Source organism: Mastomys coucha, unplaced genomic scaffold (assembly GCF_008632895.1).
Source record: "Mastomys coucha isolate ucsf_1 unplaced genomic scaffold, UCSF_Mcou_1 pScaffold14, whole genome shotgun sequence".
Lineage (NCBI taxonomy): Eukaryota > Metazoa > Chordata > Mammalia > Rodentia > Muridae > Mastomys > Mastomys coucha.
In genome coordinates this window covers 17,453,962-17,469,598 of record NW_022196896.1, presented here as the reverse complement: position 1 = coordinate 17,469,598, position 15,637 = coordinate 17,453,962, and the positions used below count along the sequence as shown (strand labels likewise).

The 15,637-nt window shown below is 40.9% G+C and overlaps 1 pseudogene; it reads left to right on the top strand.

The window, feature by feature from the left end:
- Positions 1–13,254: 13,254 nt before the first annotated feature.
- On the top strand, positions 13,255–15,238 carry LOC116088953 (annotated as a pseudogene).
- The last annotated feature ends 399 nt before the right edge of the window (positions 15,239–15,637 follow it).

Genomic DNA, 15,637 nt, shown 5'->3' with positions numbered 1-15,637 from the left:
TACCTCTTTCTCAGGTTCATTCAATGAATACCTGCAAGCAGCATCCAATTAAGATAAGTCTCTAGGGTGGTCATCCGCACTACCCACTGAAAGCCGTTCCCAGACAATGAGGATACTGACCAGAGAACTGGGGTCCAATATGAGCCATGTTTGCCTTCTGGGAAGAAGTTCATTGCATACCTGAAAACAGAAGGCTTAGCCTCTGTGGAGCGAACAGCACAGTTGTCTTGAAGTATTCCCATTTTCTACATTATGAAGTTTCCAGGGGGAACAAGTTCCTTCTTGTTTTTAGATAGCCTGTGTGCACCTGCCCTCTGAAGGATTGTGTACATCTGTTGCCTGTAGTGGAAGACTCGGAGAGTAAAGTCACCACAGGAAAGCTGTGACCTTCAGCTGCTATTTATAGCATGATGGGGTGATTCTTTGGAATTTTGGCATCAGCAGCCCCAAGGGTAAATTATAGGTGGAATAGCAATAAGGGATTTGCCATATCACCAATAAAATGCTCAAAAGTTTAAAAGAGAAAGAGAGAGAAAGAGAGAGAGAGAGAAAGAGAGAGAGAGAGAGAGAGAGAGAAAGAGAGAGAGAGAGAGAGAGAGAGAGAGAGAGAGAGAGAGAGAGGAAGAAGAAGAAGAAGAAGAAAAAAAAGAAGGAGGAGGAGGAGGAGGAGGAGGAGAAGGGGAGGAGAGGTGAGAATGCACTGAGACCCTACCTTGGGCCTGTCCATGTCCTGAATCTATCTCCATCTTCTACCCCATGCTTCTCTTTCTGACTTCAAAGGACAGCAGATTTGTGTTTGGCCTTGGAGTTCCCAGACATGGAACCAAGACATGTTATTTCATTGTTTATACATCACTTGGTTTCATGGGTTCTCGGGTAGTAGCCTCAGACAAAGATAGGACTTACATTGCTTATCCAGAACATGATCTCTTCCATACTCCATTCTTCTCTATGGCAATACTTTTCCCAACAGTGCCATTTATTTTGAAGGAACATTCTTGGGGAGGGTGGGAAAGACTGAACGAGGTACGAAACAGTCTGTGCTGGCACTCCCTAACTAGCTCAGCCAAGTTCCGGTTGCACATGAATTTTCCTGGATGGAAAGCACTGAGAGTTGAGGGATTGGCATTTCCCTTGCCTCCATGTAGTAGGGATCCTACATGCACACATATGCTCACCATGTAAAACTATGTATTACTTTTTAACAGCGAAATTCAGTTCTGTAATAAACAGACAATTTCCATATCCACATATTAATTACTATGTTTTGTTTGTTTGTTGTTTTAGTCTAAGCCAGGACATTGTCTTTTTCTCTTCTCCTTGTTTCCAAATGTTCCTGTTAAGTGGTAAACTTCTGTTCTCCACAAAAGCCCTGCTGGCAGCTCTAGGATGACTCTACTTTCTCTAGGGGTGGTGGAGAGGGAGGAGTATTAGTCTGTGTCTTAGTCTATCGCTGTGAAAAGACACGATGACCATGGCAGCTCTCATAAAGGAAAGCATTTAATTGGGTTTAGTTTATAATTTCAGAAGTTTAATCCATTATCATCATGGACAAAAGCATAGCAGTATTCAGGCCGACTTGGGGCTAGAGAGGTGGATGAGCACTCTACATCTAGATTAGCAGGCAACAAGGGGGCGGGAGAGAGAGAGGTGGGGCACTCTGGGCCTGGCCAAGACCTTGAAACCTCAAAGTCCATCCCCAGTGATACACTTCCTTTAACAAGGCTATATCTACTCCAATCAGGCCCTACCTCTTAGTCTCTGTCAAGCAGTGCTTCTCTCTAATGACCAAGCATCCAAATGTATGAACCTATAGAAGCCATTCCTAGTCAAACCACCACAGTCTAGTTACCTCTAGATGAGTCAAGAAAGACTCATCTACCCATCACTTACTTAGCCACTTATTCATGTATTAAATAGCATCTATTGACTATTACTGTGTGCTACTTGGTGCTTCAAGGAAATAGAAATATAGTAACTATATATATCAGTGTATAAATACCTCACAAAATAACTAGCTTTAATATTATGTGAAAAAATGTCAAAGAGCCAGACTGAGACAAAGACCAGCACACATGACGGTGGGCTTCCAGTGACTTTGGTTGGGTTCAGGATTCTTCCTCCCCACCCCAACCCCCCAACCAGGTTTGCTAGCTCCTCCTCCTAGTTCTCTGCCTTCTTTGCCTACTCACATGAAGCCAATTGTGTTCCAACTGATACCTCTATAAATTTGCTTGCCTAAGCCAGCAAGCCCAGAACTGTGGCTGTACTGTGAGAGGCAACGAAGGAAGCAGAGAAGGAACACTTCAGAGCCAGACTCCCAACCCCTGGTTCTGATTTGGAACCCACTTTCCAGAGAGACTCCTGCTCTCTTCAGAGGAAGAAGCCTGAAAACTTTAGAGCCGGGCTCCTAGGTGATTCACTAAATACAGAGAGAGAGACTTGCTGGGGACAGACTCTAGAACTCCCCCAGAGGGATTCTTTCCTGCTTTAGCCTCTGAGAGTCCCTACTTAGCTGCAAAGGAGAATTCATCACTGCAGCTGCTCCCAGCCTGAAAGACCTGCTGTTACCCTGACCTTCAAAGTCCCTGCTTAGAGCTGGCCCTCCTGCTCCAGAAGCTCCCTCCTGAGCTGCAGACTGCAAGGGACTGCTCCCAGCAGGCATCACAAAGCTCCTCAGAGCTCTTGAGTTAAAACACTTTCTCAGAAAGCATGTCACTGCTACTGGGAACTCAAACTGTTTCTTTTAAGTCCTGTGTGGCAACCTTGTCACTTGAAAGCCTGTTAATCCTGAATTGACAAATAAAATAGCTCCTGTTTGTACTTGCTATCTGTGTAGTCCACTCTTGGAGGAGGGTAGAATGAAGATCTGTAGGAGGCAGAAGGTCTCCAATGACCACCTCAGTTTGAGAAACCTTGGTGCTAAATTCTTTAAAGGTCTGATAAAGTCTGAATCTATCGCGGTCAGGACTTTTAAGATGGGATTTTTTATTTATTTTTCCTTCAATCTTATTACATGTTATGGATCTGTTTAAATTAATTATCTTGCCTTTGGTTCATTTTGGCAGATCATAACCACCTAGAAATCTATTTCTTTTAGCTTTCCCAATTTAGTCTAATATATAAAAAAAGGTATGTCCTAAATTTTTCTCAATTTCTTTCATGCCTGTTATAATGCTAATCTTTTCATATTTCGTTTTATTTGTTTGGGTCTTTTTTCTGGTTTGGTTAATTTTGTAAATAGTTTGTTGATCTTGTTTTAGTAATTCAATAATTTTAATAATTCTTCATAGTTTGTTTCATTTCATTAATTTCTACCATGATCTCAATTATTTTTTTGTTTACTGATTTTAGATTTGGTTTCCTTATATTTTTTCAAGGCCATTGTTGGCATTTCTTCTAAGCTCTGCCCAACAGTTACCTGGCTGTTGCCAGGTAGACCTGGCTTGATATAAAAGGGGCTGCCTGGCTCTCTTTGCTCTCTTTCTCTGTCCCTTCTTCTTTGACCCCTTTCTCCCTCTCTCCCCTTCCCTTCCCACTTCTGTCTTTGTCTCCACAATCATTGTCTCCACACCCTTCTCAACTCCCCTTCTCATGCCCTAAATAAACTCTATTCTACACCATGTGTGAAGGAAGTCAGAGCAAGAACTCAAACAAGGCAGGAATCTGGAATCACGTGAAGATGCAGAGGCCATGGAGAAAAGAGTGCTGCTTGCCAGCTTGCTCTCTATGGCTTGCCCAACCTACTTTCTTTGAGAACTCAGGTCCACCAGCCTGGGCCCACTCGCAATGGCTGGGCCATTCCACATCAACCACTAACTAAGAAAGGCTTGCCTGAAGCTTGATCTATGAAAGCATTTTATCAATTGGGGTTGCCTCTCAGATTATTATAGATTGTATCAAGTTGACATAAAACTAGCCAGCATAAATCTCATTTGTCACATGTTGAAGCAAAGACTCTTGTTTGCTTTCTAGTCTTCCCCAGGACTTGGATATAGAATTCAGGTCAGGTTTTCTGACCAGTAATTGAAGTCCTATAGTTTCAGCTTCCAGGCTATTGATTATGGGTTAGGAGCCCCGTCACAGTGCCATTCAAGCCTCCTTACATCTAACTAGATGTTTATTAGAATCCATTTACCTCTTCTCCCTTAGTGAAACAGAGCTGCCTAATACTCCCTAGCCTCTGTTGATGTCATCTGAAGCCCAGGGTGAAGTGCTGTCAATCAATTGTAAGTAGAACAGCTATAAAAGCATCTTTAAAGGATTGTTGCTTTCTTTACACATGGGTTGGATCTTCAGAAATCACCTTAGCTTAAAATGCACAACATAATGTAAAAGAGTCAGATAATAATGGATCCTGACTCAGGGACCAGCAGCTTAACTCCACACCCATTTTATGAGAGAAGAAACTACCACCTCCTCCTGCTATACCTAATCCTAGCTGGTGGATACACTTTTGAAACCACCTCTCCATTCCTCTGCTTAACTTCTATGAGTCTACTCCTCACTGTTCTTTGTATTATTCTTGATCTTCCAACTCACTTTTCTTTTATCTGTTCCATGTTGTTATCTCCAACAATCCTTCTACCATCTGTGTTTAACCTAAGTGTTGTACATCAGTGCCCACTCTTAGAACAGCTATATTGTACATTTGATTCAGAAATACAAAACTCTATCTTTCGATCCTTTCTTGACCACAAGTTGACTCATATACTTGGCCTCTGAATGGGTTCAGCATTCTCTGTGTTTCTTCAACTGAGTTAATGGCATCACTATGCAGTCTTTTACCCAGGAGAGAATAATTGGAGATCTCTTTTCTCCACTTATTTCTTCTCCTTTTTCTTCATTTATTCAAACACTCCTCTACACTACTGCTGGCATGGTTATTCCAAAACTAGTCTTAATCATATTACTTCCTCAGGTCTTAAATCCTGCAAGGGCTTTGCATTGTCTAGAACATCAAGCCCATTCATTTTCATCTTGCATAAATATAAATTTTAGGAACTGTTTTGTGTCTCCCTCTAGGTTCGTGGATTATAATCTTCAGATTTCAAAGCCCCCAGCAGTACTGAATTATTTGAGGTCCCCCTAATTCAGCTTCTTTTCTGATAGGTAGGGCATGCTCTGTAATGCACTTTTTTATAGGGTACATACTCTTTCCATTTCAGACAAAATCCATGTATTCTGAACTCAACCCAAACATCTCTTCCCTTTGGAAAATTTCCTCTGAAAAGCCCTTTAAGAATATGCATATTGGGCTGGTGAGATGGCTCAGCAGTTAAGAGTACCGACTGTTCTCCTCGAGGTCATGAGTTCAAATCCCAGCAACCACATGGTGGCTCACAACCATCTGTAATAAGAAATAAATAAAGAACCTATGGGCCAGAGAGAGCAGGGACAGAGAAAGAGGGAGAAAGGGAAGGGGGAAGAAAAGAACCCATTTCTTCAAAAAAAAAAAAAAAAGCATATGTATACTGACATTTAACATCGAAGGTCCTAATAACTTCTTGAATATGCAAGGCCTCATATGTCTGCTTTAATGCTCACCACTTTTACTCCTGCTTCTCCTACTTGATTGGGAGCTCATCTTCCTATACCAGGAGTACCATCTTCTTCCAAGTACATTTATGTACTTACATAGAATGTTGAAAGTAATCATTTGAAAAAGTGGCACTATAAGAAAAAACATTCTTCTGTGTACAGCCACATGCACCCAGAACAGTGTTTGTGAACAGTGTTTGTGAGCTCACTAGTAATGTTAAATCCGGACTGGAGTTGCTTTAGTGTACCATCACTTTCTGACAGGCCTTGTTGATATTGCCTTCCCTTTTATGCTCTGCTCATGTCCTTGACATTTAATCCAAGGGCAGAAATGCTAAATGTATCTGGGCCAATAGGATAGTCCCTGCCCAGGCATTTAAAGATGAATTGAGATGTGAAGGAATATAAGGTTTATCTGAGCTGACTCATCAATGTCCAACAGAGAGGTTCCCAAACATTCAACTCTGATCACCTCTCCAGGTCTACTTCCCTTTCTCTTCCTCTGCTGCATATCCTGCTTTTTAAAAAATTTTGCCTGTTTACTCTTGAGACTGTAGTTTAATTACTAAATTTCTTCCTTCCCTCTCCTCCCTCCCAACCTTCCCATATACGTGCCCCCCCCCACTAGCCTTCAAATTCATGGTCTCTTTTTCACCATTGTTATTTTCATATAAATATATATTCCCAAATAGGACCTGTTGAGTTCATATACTGTTACTCATATGTATATTTTCAGGGCTGACCATTTAGCACTGAATAGCCAATCATTTTGAAAGCAGGTTTTTTTATTTTATTTTATTTTATTTTAGCACACTCCTTCCTTTCCCTGGGTTGAGTTAAAGTCAGTTTCTTTGTCTGTCTTAAACTAAGCACTAACTATAAAAAAACCACACACTGACTCAATGCTCTGAGGATTAGTGTTAGGGTCTTATTAACCTGTAACTGATACTCTTTGAGTAAAGACAAATTCATTACAGTATTTCCCATAAACCACATGGACCCAAGTTGAGCAGTTTACTTTTTTTTTTTTAAATTAAGTTTCTGTTCTTATATTTATTATTTTCTTACTTTTTCTTTTTTTATTAGATATTTTCTTTATTTACATGTCATATGATTTCTCCTTTCCCAGTTTCCCCTCCAAAAAAAAAAGCCAACAAGAACAAACCCCTGTTGCCGTCCCCCTGCTTGCCACCCCGCCCTCTCCCACTTATTGGCCCTGGCATTCCCCTACACTGGGGCGCAGAACCTTCACAGGGCCAAGGGCCTCTCCTCCTATTGATGATCAACTTTACGCTTTTTACTTTTTCTTATAAAATGAAATTTATTTTATATTTATTATTTTTAACTTTTTTAATGTTAAAATTTTTTAACATCAGATATGATTTATTCTTTCTCTAGTTTTTTAAATTTAACTTCTTATTGATTCTTTCTAATTTTCACTTCATGCACCCAAACTGCACTCATCTCTTGCCTCTTCATACCCACCCTCCAACCTTCCTTTCCCCCTCCCCCGCAAGGAAAACGAAAGATCTCATTGGGGAAGCTGTAGTGTGTCACAGTGTATCTACAGTATATCCTTTTGTCCATACTTCTTAGCTTGCAAATACTCACTGCAATGAGACATTGGTCTAGTTCCAGGCCTCTGGCTTCTGCTAGTACTATCACAGTACTGGATCCTAACTGGGACTACTCCAAAATATCCTGTTGTTGCCCTGTGTCATGGAGATCCTGAAGATTTGGGTCTTCAGGACCAGCCTCTTCATGCACTCCAGCAGTTCATAGATAGGGTAGATGTTGGGGTGGACCAACTCAAAGCCCTCAGTGATGGCTGAGCTGGTCAGCCTGCCAGCTCTTCTGTACCCACACCACTAGGGTGAGCTCTCCAGTACTTCCCCACCTGGCTCATCCAGTGTGGCAGCTGGTAAGGGGCAGAGCCAGCTCTCTCACACTCATACACTCTGGGTCTCCTCATTTGCCATTGCCAGCAGAATACTGTGCTACTACTGTGCTGCCCAGTTGAGGTATAGGGACAGCTCTCCTGAGTCCTGGATCTGATGAAGGTCAGAGCCAGCTTTCATGTTTTCAAGACCCTGAGGCCAGCTCTTCTGCCTCTTGCAGGTGGTAAGGGGTGAAGGGCGAAGAGAGGAGAGTGAATAGTTTAGTCTACTGTGGCTACATCACAGAGATCCTACCCAATAAAATAAAACAAAGACAGAAGAAAGAAAAAAAAGATAATAGTAGACATTCCCCTTTAAATTTAAAGTTTCGTGTAAACTTAGCCAAGAATTTGGCTTATATTGTTCACTCAGTAACAATTAGGAAAATTCAGTCTGATTATTCAGTTATCTGATGTTTCTTTAAGAGCTAGCTATGAATCCTTCTTTACTAATTAGCTTAAATGAACACCGTAAGATTCCTTCTACACAATAAGGAGAGGTTATAAGATATGGCATTTTTGTAAACATAACCATGTATGATAGCATACCTACTAGTATCCTACAAACTAGATTCATCTGGAAATGAGGTAATCTCACTTGAGAATGTCTCCACCAGACTGACTGGTAGACAAAACCATGGAGGCATTTTCTTAATTAATATTTGATGTTAAAGGGCCCATGTCACTGGGCACTATGCCACACCTTGGCAAGTAGTCCTGGGTGGTATGGAAAAACAAACTGAACGAGCCATGTGAGGCAAGCCAGGGGCAGTATTCCTTATGGCCTCTACTTCAGTTCCTGCTTCCGGCTACCTGTCCTGCTTGACTTCCTGCCTTGGTTACCTTTAGAGATTGACAGGGACCTGGGATGCAGAAGCCAAGTAAACTCTTTTACTCTCTTAGTTGCTTTCGGTCGTGCTCTTTATCACAGCAATATAAAGCAAACTGGACAAACAGAAACCTCCAAATTTCTCCAGATAAAAGAGAGAGGAAATGCAGTCAGCCAAATTGTGCACTTCAAGCTGAGATTTGGCAGAACATTGGGAAGAAAATATCTTCTGTTCTTTTGATACCACACACGTACTCAGTGGACAGAAGCAATCCAGGGTTTTGTAATACAGTTTGCAGAGGGGGATGATTGGCACTCAAACTTTCTATATCTTGTCACAAGACATTTTGAAGTTCCTATTTAGAGGATGTGTCTGTCTGCTGATCCAGCTCCACTGCATCCTGTCAACAATGATATTATTCTGATCCTTCCCATACTCCGTGGTTACTTAACAAAGTTATTGCAACTCCCAGGAAACAGAATAATCTATGCAGCTAAAAAGCACACTCAGAATTCAAAGCACATGACAAAGTACAGGCACTCCAGCTTGCTCTGATCCCCATTCATTCTGGTTTTAGAAATGACTCTAAACACACGTTCAGTCTTATAGCTCCCAGTAAACAACACCCGAGGGGCTGGAACAGGAAAAGGGTAGGAGAAAATTTATAAATGGTTAACTACCATTACACTAAAGCAGCAATAAAATAAAATAAAATAAAATAAAATAAAGTGCACATCAGAGTACTAACTGGCTGCATGTCTGCAGTCATTTAGACATGAGCAAGCAGCAACCATGTTTTATTTATTATGTGAGTGGGACACACTGATCTATTAGCAAGACTGTATTCTGTGTAGAGGCTTCTCTTTAAGAAAGTAAGGAGACAGTCAGGTAGGTAAACTTATAGAAGAGATATTAAGCGATGCTTCGTGGTTAAGAGTCCTTGCTACTTTTTGGAAGACAAAATGTTGGTTCTCAGCACCCATGTCAGGCTGCTCGCAACTGCCTGCTACCCCGGCCCCAGAAGACCCTACCCACTCTGTGCGTACCCACATGCATGGATACCATACACACATAAGTTTAGAAAAACCTTACATTTCTATGAGAGCACATATTTATTTAAAATTCTAACGGATTTATTTGAAACACAGAAGGGGAGGAGAGTGAGTGAAAAAGAGCCATAAGTCCCAGGCAATAAGACAGACATGACTTAGGCCTTGGTTGTCATGGTAGCACATAGCATAGTGAAGGACTCCAGAGTACAAAGAGGAAGGGGAGTTGGAAGATAAAAAACTGCAATTTTAAGAGGAGCTCAGATAGCCCAAGGGTGTTAAAGAAGGGAGGCCTAGACTGTGAGAAAAGACCTCACTGTGCAAATGCAGTGAGGCAATGTGATGCAGGACGATAAGGAAGATGGGATTCTCACCATTTACAGTTAGTCTGCAATACTTGTAAGTGTGGAATAACCGGAAATAATTTTAGTCTACATCAATCAACAAACCAATCCTACGCATCTACACTTGCATTATCAATATCAAAGTTGTCAGTTTTCTTAACAAGCAGGTATAATTCTTGGTACAGTGTCATGCTGTGAACTAATGGACATACTGACCAGAAAGGAGACCATGCTCCCTTTCTTGGTATGTTCAGCTAGGTGAGTGGGACTGCCACATACACAAGTCAGTGTAATGCAAGACTGTCCCGAGTGGGTACAAATAGCCCTTAATTGAGCACCTACTTTATGCCAGGCTGTGTGCTAACCTTAAACACATTACTTAATTCAGATTGGATAGAAATCTCAAAGCTATACACACTTAGGTCACTTCCACAGATGATGAGCCTAAATCCAAAAAAAAAAAATTCAGAGACCTAACTTGCCTTAGGTCTCATGGCTGCAGAAATCAGAAACAATACATCCAAATTCCTTCAATTCACAAGCCAGCTTTCCTTTCTGTTCTAATCAGTTAATTTGTTAGAATTTGATTGTATTTATTTGCTTCATATCCAACAAGAGTATTTATTTGTAAGGACTTTATCTGCCTAGCAAAGTGAGGGAAATCTATTTTGGGAGATAGCTCAGTAAGAAGCTGAGAAGAGAGAGGCTGCTATGAGATGAAACACTTTCCAGTTACCCAAGGTAGACTATGGAGAAAGGGTCTGATCTCTGAAGAAATTAGCACCTTGCTTTTCAAATCTCTGTTATTTTATATAACAAAGAAAACAAGATTTTTTTTTTTAAGTATCCCTATTGGGATATTTCTCTATGGCTACCAAGTAGAGAGTACATGAATAGAGATGGTTGAAAAGAGGCAATAAATGAATTAATTGAGTTTCTAATTCACACCTAAAATTTACACTAAAACACACACTTGCTTGTGATAAGGACACATCCAAAAGACTTTCATCTATTATTACTTAGACTCTATTTTACAGGGCTTTCTGTTTATGTATACCACAGAACTGAAGCCATTCAACTGGTTCATAAGGGATGTGCTTGCGCAAAGCTCTCCTGGTTTGCAAAGAGGCATATGGCTCTGGTTTACCATTCGAGTGCCTGAGCAGAGGATGCCATTGAGAAAACACTGTTGATACATGTGTGGTTCAAGTGTTCCTCACCCTGAAACAGAATTGCAGTTACAGAGTTCACAGCACCACATTAATGTGGTTTTCAGCTTGTGCTGGAACATTGTTTCTTGATCTTAACCTATGCCTAAATAAGTCCACATTGAAATGTCTCTCTCTCTCTTCCCTTACCTCCCTCTCTCCCTCTTTATTTCCCTCCCTTCCTTCTTACCCAAGAAATTCATATTTAAGTGATGAACACCGCTCATTGGTTTGTTTTTAGCTAATACATCTTTTTATTGAATGCTGTCTGGCAGTGTGATGTGAAATGTTTCTACATACTCGTTGCAATCTGGCTATTCCCACCACCCAGGCACCTTGCTCAGTGAAGACTGTGTTTAAGGCAGCTCTTGACTCTTTCTTTTGCCTCCTATGGGGCAGCAGTCAATAGCAGAGCTGACAGTTATTGCCCAGATGTGTTTTGTCCACTGAACAAACCGAAAAACAAAAACAAACAAATGAAAAGATTAAAGGTTACCTAATAATTAGAGAGACTGGCAGCACGTAGTAAACATGAGACTCCGTGCTCATGGAACACTTAGAAATAAGTGTTTCACGTAGAAACACTTATTTATGGAGATTTTGATCCATATTCTTCTAGCTCCATAGCATCCTGTCTGTACATCTGTTCCTGATGAGAGAGGAATATTTAGTGACTTTGAGTGGGGCAGACGTTGGTCTAAGTAATTCCAAGGACTTTGGAATTAACCTTAGAGGCTGTTTGCAAATGCTTGAAATAATTTCTATCCTAATTCTTTTTCTATCATCTGTCTTTTGCTCCTTAATATATTCATTAATTGTTACACTGAAAGCATCTGCTCCAACCTGCAGGCTTGAACACTTTGGAGGAGATATCATATAATTAGTTGAATAAACAACAGTGTAGGCAACATAAGTCTCTCATGATAATTCACTCTTCCCTGCCTCTTCTTTTAATGAACTCAATCAACGGGAGAGTTAACCAGGTATTTATACGTTTGAGAGTTCTGTGACTTTTACGGTAGATGGTGTTTGAACAAGGAAGCAAAGTGGATTGAGAGTCCTTCTCAGTTTTGGATTGGCATTGGCAGGAGGGTGAGGCACCATGAAGCAATCTTAATGAATTTACCTGTTCTTTCCATTGTTTTCTGCAGATACATGTGTTTGTAGATGTGGAATATGGCTTGATTTATTGAACAGTTTCTAGCTAACGTGTATTTCCATTGAATCCTGACAGCTAGGGTGATGCCAGATATGAGTGCAGATGCAGAGTGACCTGCATTTCCCTTCCTGCTCCCCATCCCAGTCTCTACACTCAGCCAATAGAGTGCATAAGGCAGATCCCGAGTCCCAGGTTGCCTATTTTGGTACAGTAGTCAGTTGTACTGACAAAGTTATTGACCCAGATGGGATTTGTTCATTCCACAAACACATGGTAGATGCTCATTTTTCGTTGAGCACTTCAGTAACTCTCAGCTATTCACTAGTAACTAAAGCAGCAAGGTCTTGAGGCAAACCACCTGGGGTCCTGACCATGCATTTCGGTCTAGGAACTGAGTAGGGGGCGATGGTCTTTGTGTTCAGTTTCTTTGTCTTCCCTACATGTGGGCAGCAAGATGTTTGTATGCCAATAGAAGTGCAGAGGTCCATTTGCCTCGCTATGCTTTTACCCTTTCTTCGATGATTTAAATTAAACTTTATAGTGGAAATAATCTGTTCATTGTTCATTAAAAATACATATTAAATGCTACCAGATACCAGGCTGTGGCCCAAATACTGAGAATAGAGCAGTCATCTAAAAGCTAAATTCTCTTTTTCTCAAATGTTGAGCAAGACCAACATTATAAAACCTAAAATAATTGTTATAAATTGTGATTGTGCCTATTAGGCAGACACAGTGCTCTGAGAAAGGCAAACACAAAGTACCTACTTAAGATTAGAGAACTTTTTGAGTGGACATTGCGCAGTGCTGTTGAGTAATGGAATTCCAAAGATATGAATGGTATTCACTACAGTTTGGTAATATGGTAATGCAGAGACATTAAAACCTAAGGAGAGGATGGGGGAAAGGTTTCAGCAGGTAAAAGCATTTCATTACTGGAATCTGTATAAAGCTCCAAGTAGAGAAACAATTCTCCAAGGCTGTTCTCTGATCTCCACATACTTCCCATGGCAAACTTACATATCCACCCGTGCACGGGTTCATACATACACATACACATACACACACACACACACACACACACACAAACAAAGGAATACCCCTTCATAAAACAAATAAGCAAACAAATAACAACAAGAACACCTTTAAAGTAGGGAGAATGCAGGATAACAATTTCCAACAGAAAAATGATGAAGAACACGTTTGGTGGTCAGAAAATGAGTGTCAGAGCTCAGGGGCTGGCAGTCCCAGAAAAGACCAGTGAGAGTGAAGTTGTGGACATTGGAGGAGTCAACTGGAAAAGAGTACAAGAAGGTCAGCAAAGAGTTGACTATTGCCAGCTTTGTTTATCACGATAAATATCTGATTGGATGTTGAAGAAAATGGGAAGCCATGGAAGAATTTAAATAAGGAACTGGCAGAATTTTGTTTTTTAAAAGTTCACTCAGTTGCAGAGACAGTGTGTTGAAAAGAGAAAGAGTAGATACTGGTTAGAATTCTGTGGCCCAGATTTAGGCAAAAGATGTTAAAGGATTGGACTTAGGTAGTAAATTAAATAGATATTTTAGAGGTGGAAAAGATGCTCAGTAGTGATTGCTTTTGCAGAGGACCTGGATTCGATCCCCAGAACCCACACGGTAGCTCACTACCATTTATAACTGCAGTTCCAGCTGGTCCGATGCTCTCTTTTAGCCTCTGAAGCCACACTATATGCACATAGGGCACAGCTATACATGTGGGCAAATCATCCAAATACATAAATTAAAACACAGAAAAATAATTTTAGAAAGCTAAAATATTTTTTTTTGGTTAGTAGAATTGAGAGTCTGGTGGATTTGCTGTTATTGTTTGTCAATTTGTTACAAGCTACAGTCGTCTGGGAAGAGGAAATCTTACTTGAGAAAATGTCTCCATCATATTGACCCATAGACAAGCCTTTGGGACATGAATTTTCTTAATTGATGTTTTGCTGGGGGAGAAAGCAGCTCACTGCAGGCGCACCACCCATGAGCAGGTAGGTCTGGGTGCTATAAGAAAGTGGTCTGGGCAAACAATGGGGAAAAAGCCCAGTAAGCAACACTCCTCCATGGCCTCTGCTTCTGCTCCTGTGTTCAGGTTCCTGCTTTGCTTGAGTTTCTTCCATGACTTTTGTCAGTGATGGGTGTTAAGCTAAAATAAACCTTTTCCTTCCCAAATTTGCTTTGGTCATGCAGTTTATCTCATCAATAGAAACCATAACTAAAGCATATGTTGAGTGAAAGAGATTTATGTTGTAACATAACTGCTAACGTTTACAACTTAACATCTCAATAAACCAATTATTTGATAACTAGCTTCACAAAAAAACATGGTTGAGCAGTGAGAACATCGTTCCGAACTAGAAGTCTTCTGTTACACTTGGCATATGAACTGGTGCTCAGCAAATGTACAAACATTTGTGAAGCGAATAATTAAAGTTGGGAGTATTCCTTCCATTCTTAAAACTTACAAGCAAAAGTTAAGGACATATTTTAGCTGCTGGCAGGCACTGGTAGCGGCAGGTGTTCCTCTCTGCTGGCCCAGCTTCTGAGGATACCAGACTGGACTCGGCCTGGGCTCTGCACTCACAGTGGATCCTTCCCAGGCACAGAACGAGGAGCAGCCAGGTCCTCCGAAGTCAGCATCATGAGGAGCCAGTGCCTCGGCTAGGTGGTACGTGGCTTCTGCTGTGGCTCCAAGCAACTGGACATCCTCACCGCCAATTTTCCTGAACAAGTAGTAGATAATCTTCCAGCTGATGTGTCCAGTAGCACTTATTATGGTTGGTTGGGCCAGCGTTGGGAGAGGAGATGTCCATAAAATGGTGGTGAGCATAGGTTGGAATCCATACTACAAGAAACTGAAAAAGTCCATGGAAACCCACATTATCCATACTTTCAATAAATTCTCCATGTGGCCACTGTTGGCTACCTCAGGCCTGAAAAGAACTTTGATTCTTTAGTTACTTATTTCTGTGATTTAAGGTGATATTGAAGAAGCTAAACAGACAAACAAAAAACCCAAAACCAAACAACAAACAAACAAAAACCCAACCAACCAACCAACCAGATGGATTTACCAGAACATTTGAAACTCAAAGATGACAATTTCTTCCAAGTTTCTAAAGGCAAATTTATGAATGGCCACTGGTGAAAAGTCCCCTCCCTGTCTACCCACTAGTGTCTCAGTGCTTCTGATACAGTCTCATCTTGATCATATTTTAAATCAATCATTTCCCTGTAGCTGTCAAGAGCCCTCCCCAGCACTTAGCTCCACCATGATGCCTAAAACCAAGAGATTCATTAAAAAAAAAATCAAGACTTTAAATGTAATATATTGATTAAAATGTAGTACTAGAAAGCTAGCGTCTCGTAATGAAAATAAAGTCTGTGTGTGTGGGTGGAAAAGCAAGTTACGGAAGAAAATGAGGACTGGTCATAGTTCCTGTGACCGTGCGTCCTGGCGCTGATGAGCCCATCCAGCATGCCCTGCTAAACAGAAGCTTTACAGAAATGCACCAACGCACACAGCTTACTCAAGGAAGAAAATCTA